We start from the raw sequence: 18,567 nt of genomic DNA, 5'->3' as shown, positions 1-18,567 counted from the left end.
TCAACTTTAGAGTGGATTCAATGTGACCTCGACTTCTTGAGGGTGATATGGTCCATGAACCTGAATTATTACTTACTTGGAGAAATTTGGATAAATACGTGAGATGTGTCCAAACAAAAAACAAATACTAATGGTGCCGCTACGTCTTCGATCAGAATGGCTAATAACAAGAGCTGTTTCGTAAAATCTTCAAATCAGTCTATATCTCTAATGTAAATAATTTTTTACAGACTCAGTGCAACGTTGCCTTGTACAAAGCACGCATCAACAATAGTAGCTGCAAAAACAGATGATATTTGTCATCGGAATCGATTCAAGCTATACGTGATAACAGATTCTGCGTGCCCGGTCACACGAGCAGGACTGCACGCTTGACACAACTTTGCATAAAATCTCGACAGTCTTATCGCTAACTGTTATCATTTGAGCTCGATCATAAGCTCACCGACTCGAGCCCATCTATCCACGCCGCGGCGCTCAAATACGTACCCGAACAAAGCTATACATGTTTGGAACTTCGGCATGCACGTAGACAAACGCACAAATCTCATCATCGTAATATATTATCATAAGACGGGGGCAAACGAAGAAGAAATCCACATACATATATTTACCCATTTAAACAAAAGCTTTTGCCAGGTTTTTCTTCACTCTGGTCCCCCAACCTATGTGCTTGCCGACCTAGCGCCAGCTGTCAGATTCAATGATGATTTTAGCCCCCGAAATGAGGGTGTAACAGACGACTGTACAACTAATTGCAGAAATCTAACTTAAGCCCGAGCGGGAGATCGGATGTGTCTCCAATGTCGCTAACATAGGTTTGTCTTGAATAGCGGAGAGCAGAGACGCAAAGGTATCTACGGACGTGATGCGAATGCGCCTCTTAGACGAGATACGTCAGTGACCTTTTCCAGTGAACTGTCATGATGGTATTGATCGGCATTGAATCGTAAACACGATCGAACAGATATGTAACAATTATTAGTATTATTACAAGGGTAACGAGTTACTGCGTGCAAGATAGCAGGATATATTCTGCTGTCACATATACGTAAAATAGTAGAATACATATAATCAGGATCGGTATAATAAATACTGCAACTGACGGAGAGGTTCTAGGCCTGACAAATGTCCTTGTTTATCGTGTGCAATCTATGTACGATTAATATGAGATGCTTTCGACCGATCCGTGGTAAATGTGACGTTTTACGTACTCTCACACCGAAAGGAAATGTAAGGGGCACTTAGTTAAAATTGACAAAAATTTGTTACTTCATTATATCATCTCATAGTGTCACCTTAATTTTATATTATTTAAAAAATTGCGCCGAACTTATTTAGCAGAAGTTAAAACTGACCGATTCTCGCAGAAAAATCTAATCATCAGCCAACTAACTCGCACTGAAACCGGTTCGAATTCGATGAGTGATAAATACGCTAGTCCGTCCGCGTGAAAGCGCACTGGGCAACATTTTTGGCTGCTAGAGGTAGGAATACGTGGTAGTCGAAACTAACTTCGAATCCAGGTCCAGACACACACTACCTCATTAAGCCGGTATTGTATCAAGCCGGTAGTCTGAAATAAGGGTTAATGGGTAGCAAAAATATTTTTGGTTCCATCAAATTATTCTAAATAAAATTTTTACCGTATTAGCGATTCATCCCTGCATCGCGTTTGTGTTTTTTTTTGTTTCAAATTAATTCTAATGGATTTTTATCACTTTATGGGCTTATCTATTATTGAGCTAGTATACACATACTACATATGAACAAAACCGCGGCTGTTATCCACACACTTTTCGCGTCCTGCTTAATCGAATATGCAGTGTGGGCAGTTCATCCTTTAAATCATTCATTCCGCAATCACGATCGTACGGTAGGTGCCTGACGTGACTGGCGCTATCGAACGTCGTTTCTGCGTAGGCAGGCCACAGATCACGCGGCGCACGATCAGTTCGACGGACGGAACGCTTTCAAAATAGCGCCACCAAGCTCAGCAGCCACAATAATCATTAGAACTTAATGTCTATTATTTGCTTCTGGGCTAGACAATCGGCTAGCGTTCGGAATAACTACTATAACCAAGATTATTTCACTGGTTTGCCAACGATTTGCTCACTTACGCTGCTGGCGTTATTTTATCAAATTAGCGTCGTACCCATTCGGTATACGTGATGGCATCACGAGCAAAATTCGTTCCTGTTTCTTCCAGGCTGAGACACGGTAGCCCGATTTCTGCACGCACAACCCTGTCTGTTACGTCGTCGCTGCCGTACTCGTTTGTATTCTGTATCGTTTATTAGCCATAACTCTTTTTGTTATTGTTGTTATTTGTGGTGTCGCTTATTCTTATTGTTTATTATCATTGTTACTGTGGCAGTTCGTTAGTGTCGGTGACAGGGTCTTGGGCGGTGATCTGTACGTTGGACGCAGCATTGCATAATGGAGACGCACTGATACGGTCAAAGCCGCTCCGTCAGCTGCTGGCCGGTCAGGTCCATATTGGACGCTGACGTTCACTGCCGTAGCCTTCGCTAGCAGCTTGCAATAGCGGCAACAACGTTTTTCTATTTGTGCCTCTTCTTTTAGCGGAAAGGTACAGCCTGACTATTTCGTGTCTGTTAGTTTTTGGCAAAGCGGATAATACTAAAGTTCAGATGTGTTTTGCGTAGACATATGTGTAGGCTGCATCTTCGCTGATGGCTAGTCAATGGCTAGAGCCAACCAATACTGATTGGGGCGGTGCCTGTTAGTCCGATCATGGAACTCGTTACCCTTCTAGTTTGCTACGAACGTACGTGACGCTAAGAAAACGCCATGCCTTAGCTCGACATTATACTATGGTTATGCTATATTTGCAAAAATTCGAAGCTGTAAAGTCGATGATCCCGATGATTATCCCAGATAAATCGAATTTAGGTGATATATTACCATAAAGGTCACCCAGATCGTCTTGCGCTTTGGCAGAAATTAAGTCGAAGCTAAATGAAATGGTTTTTACGTATGTTATTTAATGGTGAATTCATTGATGCAGACTTCCAAAGGTTTAACCCAGCCTGCCTTGTAACGGCTTGTTTGTAGATGCCGGTTTTTGATCGCCAGCAACCGTGTGCATCATTGGAAATACCGCGTATGAAACGCGATCTTTCATTCGATAGTATTAAAAAAATCGGCATTTTTGTCTTCGCTAGCGAGTCTTCTGTCAGCGAGTCACACGTTGCATAGGTCCAACCTAGCAGATACATAAGCTGGGAATCTATAGAAAAAAGATGGACAATATGTCAATGATATTATATGTTTGAAGGCGTCGCCGTTCAGTATTCTAACACACAAGGCATATAACACTGTGGCACAAATCAACTAACTTTTGTCGGAAGAGCTGGCCAACGTCGAAAATTCGATATAGTCTATATAAGACAGATAGAAGTGTCCTGGGATTTCTTGGACAGAGAAAGGGGAACGAAGGTGTCAAATACAGATGCCGGAGGTGAAACCCTGGACGGCCACGCACGCTGGGGTGGGGGGTAGTCGATCGCTAAATCCGATGGAGACTCCTCTGTCTCTGTGGGTAACTCCTTCGACGTCATGGAAGACTTGACAGCGGCCATCGGAAACACTCGGTGGGTGAAGAGTTATCAAACGCTGAGTAGAGCCTCTGAGGGGCTATAATTTTGCAGTCCTTGCTTTCCAAAACGTCCAAACACTAAGTGAAGAAGTGAAGACAGTGGTAGCGAAACCTGCACTCACAAGCTACAACGTCGGTTTTCTCCACTCGCTACCGTTGCCTTTGCTGCCTTTCGTGGAGCCGACGGATCGAGGGGGGTTAAGGCCACCAAAGTCCAAGAGACTGAGAAGAGGATCTGACGTCTGCATGAACGTATAAAAAGCACAGTTCACAGTTTTGTAGTAACACTTGGTTTTGAGTTCGTGGCTCGGATCTCTGAAGAATAACTCTCTGTCTGCTGATAATGGTTCCGATTGCTGAACTCTCAATTCAAGTGATAGCCATAGCACAGAAAGCAGATTCTTAACAAATGTACCATCTTTTAGCAGTTTATATGTTCGTACTACAAACAGTAGTCTTGTCTTACGATTATTGTATGGACGACGTTATTATTAAATCAATGATTAGCCTCAGAGACAAATTTTCATGAAAACATATCATTCAGCATCTTAGTCCGGATCACTTTTCAGCCGCTATTGCCGCTACGCTGCGAAGTTTAGTGCGATATAATATCGGATCTACGTAGGCACGTTACAACCTCTTTTAAAGTATAGGCTAGAGGAAGATACGTATTTTTTTTTATAGAAGGATGCCAAGTTCTGAAAAATCTATAATTACCTTGCAGAGGTGGTAGAGGCTTTATTTGAACAAATATTTCCTTACAACTTTCTTCATTTATACTAAAAGGCTGGTGAAACTGAGACAAGCTATAGTGCAGTTTTTGCATACACATCAGTAATATTCTCATGCCTTACTAGCTTTTTTATTAAGCATAGTCAATAGGTGGTTTTTTAGAGGGGAAATCCGTCCTTTAATAGAAATCGCTTGGTACAATTACTTTGTTATAGATATTTTATATTTTAAATAGTAAACCTTCAACAGACACCAAAGCTTCATTAAATTTCTAGATGAACGCTTCATTACAATGCGGCGACTTTACGGGTGTACCATCTGTAACGTTCGCTTTGCTCGCAGAAACAAGAGTGTTTATAGATATTATTAGAAAAATAAGGTGATTATGTCCGTAATACGTAGATTGGACCATAGAATAACGTATTCCGAACATGTGTATCGATGAGAGGAATGAGGCCGAGCCACGTGTTCTTGATAGACAACGAATCTAATTAATTTCTCTAGTTTTTCATCAGGTACCGTAGTTAAACAATGCGTACCTGATTCGAATCGGCTGCGTAAACAGCAATTTAGGCCTGTTACCAGTTCATAGATACCTTTCCTCTATTTTCCTAAATCTCTTCTTCTATCTAAATACATGGAGATAGGGAAATCGTTTAAAAAGCGCATCGTATAATTACTGACGATATACAATCGAACTGCTTCCATCCAATACCTATTGGCGTTTACCTCGTTAGTGTCGTCTACCTAACTTATACAGGGCTCTGTACATCTCTCATTTGGTTAATATGCAATCAGATCATTGTCGTCTCCACGTGCTTATTGCGTGGAACATCCTCGAACGAAGAACATATGGAAAGTGTTGGGTCAAGCTTGTTTCTCCAGCGACGATACCGACCTCAATTAATCGTTATTGTAGGAACAATTTAGAAAATCATTTTCGGTAAATCGAGTAGCGCAGGAACATGACCGGTGATAAGCAACGTTCACAAATCCCTGCCTGCGATATAGTCTTCGCTCTAATGTTGAACCGGTTTTTCAAAGTTTTGCCTTATTTCCTTAAATCTAGTTAATGGCCAAATCTGCAATAAGCTTATGTGCTCATATAATAGGTCGCCAGAGGTACATTTTCGCAACAACCCTAGCAATTAATTGATATGCAAACTCTTACGTTATAGATGTGCATAAAGGTTCACAAATCACAAATCAGGACAAAGCTTTGAGGAAATTGTTAGTGTTTGATAAGCATCGAGTGTATGTTTCGGTCAGCTCTAGACTGCGACAGAAAATGCTCATATTTGTAATCGTTGGTCTCTGACGTTTATCTAAGTCTGTGAAAAAAATAGACGAAGATCTCTATTTTGACGCGAGGGTTCCCTGTCCATAAGGGCCATGTCGACACGAACTGTAATAGGTATGTGCGATGGGTCCGAGAGGTCATTGCATTGACCGAATAAAAGGAAAGCAGCTCTCTTTGATCGCCGCTCATTAGGACGGACATCTTAACAACGCTTGCGACCTTATTTTTGTCTCAGCCGTCGGATCAGCCTATATCTATGGCCTGTCACCAAGTCAAGCCACATATATTTTTGCTTTTAATCCGTCCCTTAATTACAGAAAGAGCAAGCAAAGCAGGTCCCCGTTTCGACCCTCGATTAGCTTGTACTGTTTATGCTCGCATCAAACTTCTGTTCATACTTGGTTAGTCGATTGGTCTTCTAATTACGGTATGAAAAGTGCGCTTGTCTCGGGTCGAATCGCGCGTCAAAGCGTCAACTCCTTTCGAACCGTATCTTCAGCCAAAATTGGCTCTGACTCATTCGCGCAATTCTTCATTTCTACATCCATATGAACAGAGAATCATTAGCGTATGCAACATAGAAGTAGAGAGCGACGGGTTTTGAAACAAATCAGTCGATCAGGTCGCTGCCGGACCAGCGAATTCTATTCGTGTTTATGACCGTGTGATGATTTTGTAAGTATTTTTCTGGTTCGTAGAATAATCATTCCAGATTCGAGGGGAATGGCTTAACAGTGAAGAGAATCAAATACACATGTAGTGTTAGTTTTTATGTCTCTGACGGTTAGAGGCCCTTATAAAAACAATTTCGGTCAGCCTCTAGAAGAATTTTCCAAGCGGAAAAGAGCTGATACACGGCCGAGGGGGCGATTGGTATTTAGATAGAATTTGGCGCCTTATGCAGCTTCAGTTACGTCTTGATTATTTGTGGTTGTTCGATTCGTTCCTCATATTATGTCGTAATTGGCTATAGAATCTTTTGTTTTAGACGCATGCAGCTTCGAATGTAGCTGAAATAAACGATATCATCAAATAGAACAATGAAAAGATACAGATATAACACTACAATGGACGGAAAACGCGCACATGAAGGATGTTTATCATAGGGATGACTCGACCAACTATAGTTGGTAGGAATTTTTTTTCTACACCGTACTCGTATTTACGTATTTTCTTATGTCTTGTCAGTGTCTTCCATATTGTCGATAGCACCGAGATGATGTATCGTGATAGAACGCTATATAATAATACGTATCAAAATCGCTCTATCTTCACTTGATAAAGTTCATTCTAGAGAAAAATGCCATATTTCTATCTTAAGTTTATATGACTATTAACTCTGTGTATATAAGCGTTCCTGCATGTTGCATGAATAACCATCGGCCAAAACGACCAACGAAGCGCTTCCATGTCGCACCCGAGCGGACTGAGATTCTATGACATGATATATAGTCCTGCCGCCTCATTGCGCTAATACTCGCTTGTGCTCGCTAGTGCTGCGATTCCACCCTAAATCTCCCGGTCTGATACCTTTTTCGCCCTTCTTTTCCCTGAAGACAAATGTATCAATCTGCATTAATCTTTTTCGATCTCGTTTTCAGACCCTCCCAGGGGTGCTTTTATTTTGCTACCGGTGCAGCTCGCACTACAGGTCTGTCCTTGGGTAACAGGGCTGTAGCAGCTCTTTGGCGTTAGCCGATGAAGCCCTTAACGGCGTTAAACGCCGATGTGGTAGGTTTGCCTCATCATGTATATTTGTGCCCTATATGCTAATTACGAAATAACACTCTAGCTTGGAAGCAGCAGCACCATCACCTTTATCTCATTGGCTTGAAATAACACCTGCGCAGGTGGTTATACGGCTGAACTGACGGTTGCAGCAGCTTCAGCTGTATGTACGATAACGGCATCTGAAAGTATTTCTTCTTTGACGTATCGTGAGAGACAGAACGCTCCGGCAATCGATAGAAGCAATGTACTGGCTGTGCCGTGACTGCGGAAGAGAACCTGCTTAGGTAAAGGTCAAGGTGGAGGCAACACGATGAAGGTCTGGACCGTCCTTTCCCCTTCATCTATTTAACTTCGTTGAATAGTTTCAGGGGAATGATCAACAATAACAATATACGTATCGTAACAGAGAAATGTATGTTAAGTTACAAAAAGGGCCTGACGATTATGTGTCAGTTTATTTGAGATAGACTGAATTCGAAAAAGCATATAAAGAGCTTTGAATATGATTTTTCTATAGAGCAGAATAAGCTGATCAGAAAAATTGTTGATTGTTGTTATTACTACATTTGCTTAAGCCGAGTTCTGATCTAATGGGCTGATGAATAACTACAGGCGACGGAGTGGTAATGAATTAACAAGGCGTGCTAGCCAAGATAAAGTTATTTGAAATCTATTACCGGATCAATATGGTATTGTTGGTAAATTGGCGTGTGTTGGCGTGCTATGTTATTATGTTTGTTCCCATCGTCATAATAATTCTATAAATCTTCATCGCATATATGTTTATGCTATGTTTCTTGCTCGTGAAATCATTCGTCTTTCCGTATTTGCTATTATGAGCTCTGCTGCGTCCGTCCTGATAGACGAATTTTCCTGCGCTGATCACGGATATCGATTCTGTTTGGCGCCACCGGCGCATACGTGAAGACAAAAGCAACCCAAACAAACAACAGTGGGTGATTTAATATTCATATTGGTCACAGCACAATGAACTGGATAGAAAGTAGCCACTGAGTAGAAAGTAGTAGTTTTTCAGCCGACTAACATCTAATCGTTACAAATCCATCTTGTTGTACCCCTTAGCACAGGAGCCATGATCCTCTGATTGTGTGGTCTATTAACATGTCGGAATCCAGCAATAATATGGCTTGGATTTAATTGCTTTGCTACTTTGATGGATGTAGATAGACTTGTTGATCTAATGCGTGTGGACATTTCAAATAGAGCCCCTCAGTAATAACGAGAAAAATAATACTTCTATGACCCGACGATGATCATTCTGTTTATGGCTAGACAGTTTACGTTTACGAATATGATGACTCCACAATACGAACGTGCGCGCGCGCTCGAGCGCCGATCGGCCAAGCCGCGTCGCGTCAAGTAACGTCACAAAACACAGACCGATCATGGGTGCGGCCTTCTCGATTTTGGCTGCTTGTAGTAGTGGCTTTTGATTAATTTTCTTTAGTTCCATAAAGAATGTCCCGATGCGTCAATTCCCATCGAATGAGCGATCCGACGAAAAAGATGCTCGTTTTTTCAATCTAAATGGGACGAAATTAGCTGCCCAAAGTAACTGGCCGCGTCTTCCATCGTTGTCGGACAACATCGACTAAGCGCACGTTTTCTCCAACTATATCAGATTATTACGCTGCATCTATATTTACGTAGAATGGCTTCAGTATCTGAGATTAAATCAGGGCATGCATCCTGGTGCGCTTGGCGTTCGACTGCGTCATCTTTTCGGACGGGACACGATCAGATTTTGATAAGCTATGGAAATGTTAGGAGACACGCCCAGCAGAGACATACGCCTGCTCTAGAGCATGTGCGTTGCGGCTGAATTTCCGAACAGATGCAGATTTTGAGAACGCAACAATTCTTTTAGACTTTTGTGTTGTCATTTAACCAACCCTTTTAAGCGGAACAAATTTTTTTAAGCTGTATTTCGTCTCTAACTCATCTCTCTCGAAGTGTTTTTCTTCGAAACCGTACAAGCCTTCTATATATACGCATCAGTTTCCTTCGTATACACGCCACCGAAAGCTTTCTCTCATAAATTTCTCGTCACATTTTCCTTTCACGTAGAGACAAATAAAACTGATGTTATGTCAGACCATACGATAATCTTTTTCTGCCGGTTGAATATCACATTCACATCGCGTAGTCATTGTCTGCAGTGTCCGAGTCATCTGACGAGCACGCAGTATGTCCTCAAAATATTAGCGAGCTGACGTGACTCATCGTATCCTGCATGCGATGGGTCGCATCAGCTCGCTTGCTTGCATTATACGAGCAAAAGCCAGTAGACGAGAAGAACTATCACTGGGGATTGGACATATGTACATCGTTCTACGACTAGCGGTTCTTCTACGATTAAGGGGAGAATGCCCCAGCAAAAGCGGGGGCTTTTCCGGGTGGCCGCGATCCGGGTCCTGGCTCAGGGCTCACTGCTGCGTTCAGCTTTATCGTCACTTGTCGTATCATCAAAGACCAGGCTAGCGCTACGGTCATCAGATGAAATGAGTAATGGCGCATGAAGGAACGGTGTCGTCATGTTTGTGATGTCTTTCCATTGAATGACACAAAGGAACGTGGTTCGAACGAACAGAAGTTTTTCTGCGGCAGGCAACAGCTTCTCGGCTTGATATATTTCCATAATAGGGGCAGTAAAGGGAGCGTTCTTGGTAGCTAGGGGTGACTGTCGTCTCCGATGAGCATTGTTGGTGGGATTAATTATCGTTCAAATGTACACGACAAGTGTGTACGCTGCGCTGAAGCAGAACGAAACACCGTGATTGTTTGACGTTATTCCATCGTCATACGATCACTGGACAAAAACGATGTTCTCATTGATTGAAACTACGTCTAAATTACTCCTGTTTCTCGTTGAACCTCCCTCGATCTTATCAAAGATCAGTAAGTGTAGTTTACGTGGTCTCCGCTTAAAGGTACTGGATTGCATTACTGAGCTAAACGATTAATGACTTCCAGCTGCGTACCAGTTGGAAAACCCATATTCTGATACAATGATCAGTCAACCATACTATACGGCGCAGATTACCCTCAACACGAATGGTCGGGATGTATATATATATATATACATTTTTATTCTTGTGAAGTGGAGATAGCCCTACGTGAAAACTGCGTCAACTCAGCACCATGAATCTGTTTGTATCACGCACATAAAAATTGACCTGTTAATAATACAAACGTAAATAAAACTGAACTCTCACAAAACATATAGAAGCCATGGAAAGTTTGTCCCGGTCGTTACCCTAGCGGTACTGGTTAAACGTTCAATAAACGTGGAATAAACGTGGTTTATTCGTGGTCGTCGTCGTTAGCGTTGAGCCTGCCATCGTCAACGATCTGCAAGCGTTTATGTTCTCGTTCGTTCTTCATAGAAACATCAAGCACAATACCACATACCCAGCTCCCATCGACGTAGCGATCCGTTTCCCATCGGAAGATAGATATCATTTCTCAGAATATTCTTTCACTGGATTTAACAATCTATTAGATCAGCCATGTAATTTTTCCGACGGGGTAACAGCGGATAGACCCAGTTCAATTAACACTTCAATTAAATAGCTTTTCCATTGCATTTTGGCATCATGGCGCTGCATGGTTCAACTATGGGGAACTGACCCTCCTCTGGTGATTTAGTACCCAACGAATCCGGTGTTGTTAATGCTGTATTATAAAAGTTTCTATACAATTTCTATACAAAATTACACGCTAACTGATCGACTATTCCGGCAAACGGTTGAACGAAGCCGTCTTCAATATATAGAAGATCTTTTTAGTCACAACATTTATCTTGCAGGCGGACCCACCTCTTCAGTACTGAACATAAACAGAACCATGATCACTCATGGTACTTCTCACCTCAGCCACCTATTCGTTAACTTAGCATAGTCTCACTTTTCAAAGAATTTTAATTGATTTAACTTCCCGCTTTATCGGTAAAGCGTTCTGTTTCTAACTGAATATGATCATCTCCCCGTTTACTTCGTATAATTGCTTAGCAAATTTTAGTTCATTGTGTGGAATACTAGTGCTAGTATTCTCGTGAAATGGATATAAATGTATACGAGTTTTGCTGAATTGATTGTTTTTTTTGCGTTGGATATTTATCTTCTTTCAGCGCGAAAAACGGACCCCCCAAGGTCCCCCACTGGGTTTAGAGGTCGCCGCCGTCGTCACAGCGTTCAGTTAGTGGGGATGATATTCGGAACACCACAGCCTAGTGTGTAATAAGGATTTATTTCGTTGATGTAAATGAAAAGCGTATCAGTTCTACTATGTCCGGTTATTCTGCAACGGCCACTGAAGCGTTCTATGCATGAAATAATAAAGGCTGATTATTTTGGTCAGGCCCCGAGGTGGCTGAATCGGTCGATCTTCATAGGGAGCCAACGAATCCACTAAGATGGATGAGTACAAAATAAAGAAGATATGGACGCGTGCCGTAAACGGAACATGGAAGGAGCGAAGCGAATTAAGTTAACCTAAATAAATTAAGATAAACCTTTCCTCCGATTCGAATGTTAAGTATGATAAATAGGGTAATTGCACCTGAAAAAAACGCGGAGTCTCGATAATAACTGAATCAAAATCAACTGAAAGGGGAGGCCTTAGCCATGAAGTTGCTTTGTGAATGTCTATAGCGGTTCCGAAAACCGAGCACAGCCTATTTGCTTGATTTCGTACAGAGGACTTCATTCCTCATTAGTTACTTATGCTAACACTTGAAGCAGCTCTACTTACATCACGCTGATGAAGACATCAACTCTATGATCTGGTTCTGCCTTCGTGTATCGCGTCTGATGAATCCATAATGTTATAATGCTATGTTGTAATCAACAATAGATTCGTTCCGCGTCAATCTGTGCAGTGGCATATGACGTAATCAATTAGCTTACCATTACTGGCGCTGTTTGAAGTTGAAAGCCGCCTGTTTTTGAGTTACGACATAGGTTGACGCATTACTCGTGGCTGAAAAAGGGGTTTTAGCTGCTTCTCGATAAGCACTACATCCCTCGTCACAAACGCGTCTTTAGTATCTCTCCTCGAGTCTGGCGTCTCGCCACCGTCATTAATTTTGTCGTGACAGACCGTATCAGCGAATTTTACGCTTGAGTTTCCTTTCCGCCTTTTCTGGTCTCTGCAACTCCTGTTGCTACCCGATCTGCCCACTGCCTAACTGCTTGGTGACGATTACATACGTTAACGGGTACATGCCGCGCTCTGGGATGGGTGATGACGACAACTATCTCATCAGCAGCAAAAAGCGGTGAAATGGAGCAGGCAGGAGTGCCATAGAGGGATATCTTTTTCAAGATACCATACATTAACTTGGTATTTCGGATTTTACATCCGGCTCTGCTGCTACTATGCATTGTTTTTAGATGGCTGGCTCATTCTAGCACGAAGCGAAATCAGTCTACGCTCGGTTTCAAACCTAGACCCACATTCACGTGGCCGTAACTTTTAAAAGGCCAACGCTACCCCACTGCGCCATCATAGGAACAAGATTCCATCTATTCGACGTACGACTAGCCTATCGATCCAGGATGGTTATCTGGTCAGATGAGAGAAAAGATTACTATATATATTCGTAATATACAATTACTATTGTCTAATTACAGGTATCACAATTACATAATACGCGTGCTTTGATCGAGTATGGAATATTAAAAGGGTATTTTTTTTTTGTATATAGGCCATATGCTTGGCTTTTAGCATACTCTTCCGATGCTGCGTATTCTGCCAAAGGCATGAAAAAGCATCAAGTAAGGTTTCACATGTTTAGACACGTTTACATATATATATATATATATATATAATGGTGTTCTCTCTTACGAGCAGTAATATCACCAGTTGCGGTGTGGCCGGCCATGTCTCAGCCTTTGGCTTTTTGCCAAAATTACTCCAACAAAAGACACTTTTTTGTTATTAACATTTCACTATTTTTACTGCTGCTGTTATCGCTAATAACTACGGCTACAACGATGGTGATGACAATTTTGTTCGACCTCTTCGCAGCTTCTCGGCACAATCAAGAAATCAGCTTCTTCACTTTGTTAGGGCAGCCGGAGTCGTTCGCCATTTTAAGTCCTGCAAATGAAAGTAAGCATTATCTCGTTGCCAATCAATGTTTGTCCATGGTAGACAGATTGCGTCCGTATTCGTCGATGCATAACATTCACTGATGGTAACTCTGTACGCCATCGAGTACCGCCGAAAGCAGAAAGCTAATGCCTGTTATATAATATTAATGTTCAATGATTGCAGCTGATTTTTTTGTGTCATCTTCACTGTGTAGTGACCAGCACAGGTGATCACTGGGGGCGATCAAGTCGTATACGACTTGCACCGAGTGACTGCCATGCGAGTGTTTGCCTATTACTGCTGCGTTTGTTGCCAACGCGGCAATAGGTGCTACTGGGCAGGATAATGAATCCTGCTGTCAGACTCTCGTGCTTAGGCACGTCCTCCTCTCGCGACGCTGATCAGATCGAAAACGGGTCTCTTTACGTGCCCTTTGCAGCTTGACGTCCGTGCTAAGATGTCACAGCGGTAAAAACCGAAAAACAGTACCAAATTATAGACAGATGAAAACTGCGATGCCCGACATCGAATAGACACTATTAAGCTGTGGCTTTTACTAGCACCATCGTTCCTGTTACTGCAGCATATAATGATATATTGCCTTTTTCTTCTATATTTTTTCCAGTCTACAACCACATTCAAACAGGCTATCCGTATGCAGGGCGTCAAATCGCTCTGCTGTGGAATAGGTTTGTATTGAATTGTTTGGAATGAAGAACACGAGGTGATACGCAGAGAGGTCAGTTTTTCTTATTAAATAAAAGAAGACATTAAACGAATAGCAAATTAAAGATGAGCAGCAGTGGCAGCAGCAGAAGCTAGCTATAATAATGGCATAAAGCAGCGGTATGGCATCACGTTTTCCTAGGGCTATCACACTATAATGTCCATTGGGCAAACAGGTAAATATGCCATGACTCACTCCAGCGTCAACGGTGCCGTTGCGACAGACGGACCTTGTCTCCGTCCATTCATCGTGCTTGTTCGTTTAATCATCGGCCGCAGTTAATGGCGTGCATGGGACGGTGCACGATGCGTGCCCTCGAGAACTCGCAAGAGCCCTATTGTACCAGGCAAGAGCCATAGCAGAGACTGCTGCGTATACTGTTTTATTTTTCTCATGGTTGTTGGTGCTTCTTTGGCAGACGTTGAAAGTCGACCTATTTCAAATGGAGTAACGGCACCCCACGATGAACCGACTGTATTTTCTCGTCGTTATGGGGAGCGAAAGGTGACAAAAACAGCAAATTATTATATTACAAAAAAGGCAACGATGACGTTCGTGATGGCTGCGAATTGAGGCGAGAAAGGTTGCTTAATATATAAAGATTATTATCGCAATGCGTAGAGTTCGACCTCGTGCACTGTTTGCCGTGAGGTCTACTCTCAGATCCGAACTGTCAGAAGCGGCCTGGTGCGGGGAATGTCGATATGAAATCCTTTTCGTAGAGACATTCGGTTAAATGAAGGGTTAATATGAGAGATATTTCATACTTTTGAAAAATGATCCGAAACCTAACCTAACCTAACCTAACCTAACCTAACCTAACCTAACCTAAATCCGATAAATATTCGACTTATTATCGGATACTGTTTAAGTTATTCGGATGTAAAATATATAACATATATTATATCCTTGTAGAATTAGCCCCTTCCTAAGTCAGCAGGCTCGGCTGTGTTTGCGAAGTCAGCTCACTTATCGAAGTCTCCCTTCCGTAATAGATAGCAATAATTGTACAATGAAATAGAAATTTCTGCCGTGCGCTCGCTTTGTTTGCCGTATTGGTGGGTGCACAGTGGGTGCACGCGCATGCGACCGTGCATATAGCGTCGCATCAATACAAGTACAGGTAAAAATAAAAGTAAATGGCTAGGTAGATTACCGAAACGGGCAGAATGTCGTGGCGCATTAATTTGTTTTATATTACCGCCGATTATTACACGTCGCATTGTCTTAATCGACAGGGTCCATACAGTATTCGACGGGGACCTGCTCACTTGACCGGTATCGTGCACTGCATCAGTTGTCGTTGCTGCTGTCGTAGTTATCACATGCAGTTGTAGGAATAGTTGATTTGCTTTTCATTCACCTCACTATGAGATATCGTACGGACAACAATCATCATGGGGCATCGTGGCACCCCAGCTCTGCCGGCAGTATCCTTCGATAACAAGACCTAATGGGGCGAGCCATTATTAGTCAGTAGGTAGATACAGGGCGCTTGCGTGGCCGGTCCTGAGAGCAAAGCTACGGCAGTCATCAGGACTATGACAACGGCGGTTATGATGCTGGCAGTGGCAACCTGGACAGAACAAACAGGCAGAACTCCAAATACTATTTGCTCGTCGATGTTCATCGAAAGTGACGCCGGCAACGTTACCGCTATTAGCTCTCATGCGAAGAGCAGACGACACAACGCAGCACCATAGCTAAGCTTATCTGTTAGAATAATCCATGCACAACTCTATCGTAATCAACGACAACAACATCAATGGTAACAATAACAGTCATTTCAACAGAAAGTGGCTACTTCTGTTCTACTTGTGTTGCCTCTGGGGCAAGTGGAGATAGCGAAGCAGTCCGCCAGTGATAACAACAGTCGTAAGAATATATACAAACTAATACCAACAAAATTTCCTCTTATCAGCGAAGACGGCTGGATCAATCGCTTTGTTGAGACGTCCGCTAGGGTAAACTGTCGTATTGACTGATATCACTTCAAATATTTAGTAGATACAGAGAAGTAAGTAGCTGGACGTTTTATAGGTAGGTAGGTACAATATATATATATATATATATAGGCACAAAGGTATAGCGTTCGCTTGTGTACGTATAGGCTGAGCGTAAACGCGATCGACGCCTTTTACGCATCGACAGTACGTATATTTTGCCATCAATATACGTGTCGTTCTGAGTAGTACGCCAGCCGTAATACTTCACCAATAAAATGTGATAAGGTGGTAAATCAATCTCACGTGTTTTATATAAGTACGTCATAAGCAGTGATACCGTGCTTCTATGTCAAGGAATTTTCTATTCGTTTGAAGCAGTAGCATCTCTTCCTCGATACGGGAAATATTAAGAGTAGAATTAACGATCATATGTCAATATGAAAAAAAAAAAAAAAAACACTGTTGTTATTAAGTGTCAACAGAGTAAGGCAGCGCGCCTGTAGAACCACCGAGGGCAACAGTTGAGCGCGACCATTGTTCCGATACAATAGAAGTCGTGTGAAGCAGGAACGATGGTAAGAAGTTACACAACTTTTGAGAACATTTAAAAACACTTCGGACGTCAAGGCAGCAACGCTCGTATCAAATAGACGTTCTAGTTCTATGAAAGGTCTATTGTTTATCTTGCATCTATTTGCTTTTGAATGTAACTCTGTATCGTAGTGAAAACCAGAAACATAACAGATGATTCCGTAGTTGCTTGTCGTCACATTGGCTTGTTGTTAAGGTAAAGTACGCCCCAGCCGCAGACAAAAACTAATGGTTTCATTAATTCTCGAATGACAAATCGAGCACAGGAGCCGAAAAATTATTTTTCCTTATTAACTTCATAGTCTATTTGCTTTTATAGAGCGAACACGCGAGCCAGCCCACACCTCGCCGCTAGTCTAAGGTCAAGTTATGTTCTATCGGCAATATCCGTGTTCTAATCTGCCATCTGACTCTTGTATTCTATCAAAAGGAACTTGATCGTGAAACACCACCAAATCATCGACGACGTTTCCGATATACACAAATACCATTGTATGCAAAGCATGGCTGCCAAATTGCTAATATCAAACGATGAGTGAAACTCACCGTGCTTCAGACGTTTCGAAATACGTCGAAGTGTTTGTCTCCCGGTGACCGAAACGGCGCTGATACAACAGTCGATGAACAGACTCTATACACCGCCTCGTTCCCATGCGTCAACAGTTTGCAGGGTCCAACGTCAAAATATGCGATAATTATAAAGGGGCTGGCAGATTGGGGGCGAACTGGGGGAATGGATACCTCATGGTATGTGGCAAGTGGGTGATCTAATAAAATTGAGTCGACAAAACAATCCAGAAGAACGTTGTTATCAAGGCAAATGCATTGTGGAATGGCCAAGGTAAATGTTGCTGTTGACAGTAGCCTATTCTTGCTTGGCCAGACACTTGCTACCGGCTGAGTGGCTGGCATTAAAGGCCCTGCAAAGATCGAGTGACCCCCCACCGTTATAAATGTATAAGGCGCCATGCAGATAATAACGAATCAGTGGAGAGATAAAACAGGCCCGACGGTATGTTTGTGTGCTGTTTCGCCGAATGAAACGCGGTTTTCGACCAATTAAGGTTCGCTGTCCTGCCTGGCGGATTGCAGATGTCCGAGTAGACTACACGTGATATACTAATGGAAAAGTCTACAACGACGAGTAATCAGCAACCGCTGTACCGGTGATAGTGAAAGTACTGTGAATTACTATTCGAAAACTACCTTTAAATTTTAATTTCCTTTACAGCCACCCAGTAATAATGAAGCTGTTTTAATGAGGCATACGAATTTATAATGAAGCAATGGGTTCCGATCCTTTTTTGAGGAACATTCTTCACCTGTCGCCGCTTTTGGCGTCTCTTCTGCCAACTTTAGAAAGGAACTTGTCAACAGGTAAGATGTATTGACATGATTAATACGTAATATAGGAATAAATGTACATAAAAGGAACATGTACATACCGGCTGTGTACTTGCTCTCACCACATGTATAAGCTTGATGTGCGCTCAGATTATTATTATTATTATTATTACAGATAATGGTAACAATTTTGTGTCTTTGTTTCCCTTGCTTCGTGATAGTGGCGAGGTAAGAAGGAAATGTTTGTGTAGAAAGAACTTTTTACGACAACACTGGTCCTGGTTTAGGCTTGGTAGGGAAGCGGCTAAAAAAAAAAAGAGATAAATGATCGTTTCGTGCTGCTGTTTTCGTTAGAAGAACCTATCTACGATTATATTAAGTTTTTTTATTCGCATTGTAAAAAATGATCTGGGCTACTCCCATTATCGTTTATCAAGTATTTCACTTCATATAT

At 42.1% G+C, this 18,567-nt stretch overlaps 1 protein-coding gene and 1 long non-coding RNA gene across 6 annotated transcripts in view; both read right to left on the bottom strand.

The window, feature by feature from the left end:
- Duox (dual oxidase) overlaps nucleotides 1-18,567 on the bottom strand; it is a 138,803-nt gene that overhangs the window by 84,955 nt on the left and 35,281 nt on the right. The gene's annotated exons all lie outside the window — the stretch shown is intronic.
- LOC111269828 (uncharacterized) lies at nucleotides 13,005-15,934 on the bottom strand. Its single transcript, XR_002685957.1, has 2 exons — nucleotides 15,389-15,934; nucleotides 13,005-13,511 (listed from the first exon to the last, which is right to left on the bottom strand). It is a non-coding gene; the product is annotated as an uncharacterized LOC111269828 (long non-coding RNA).

This window comes from Varroa jacobsoni, unplaced genomic scaffold, assembly GCF_002532875.2.
Source record: "Varroa jacobsoni isolate VJ856 unplaced genomic scaffold, vjacob_1.0 scaffold_1419, whole genome shotgun sequence".
NCBI lineage: Eukaryota > Metazoa > Arthropoda > Arachnida > Mesostigmata > Varroidae > Varroa > Varroa jacobsoni.
Note: the sequence above shows the minus strand (reverse complement) of the source record. Positions and strands in the feature narration are given on the sequence as shown.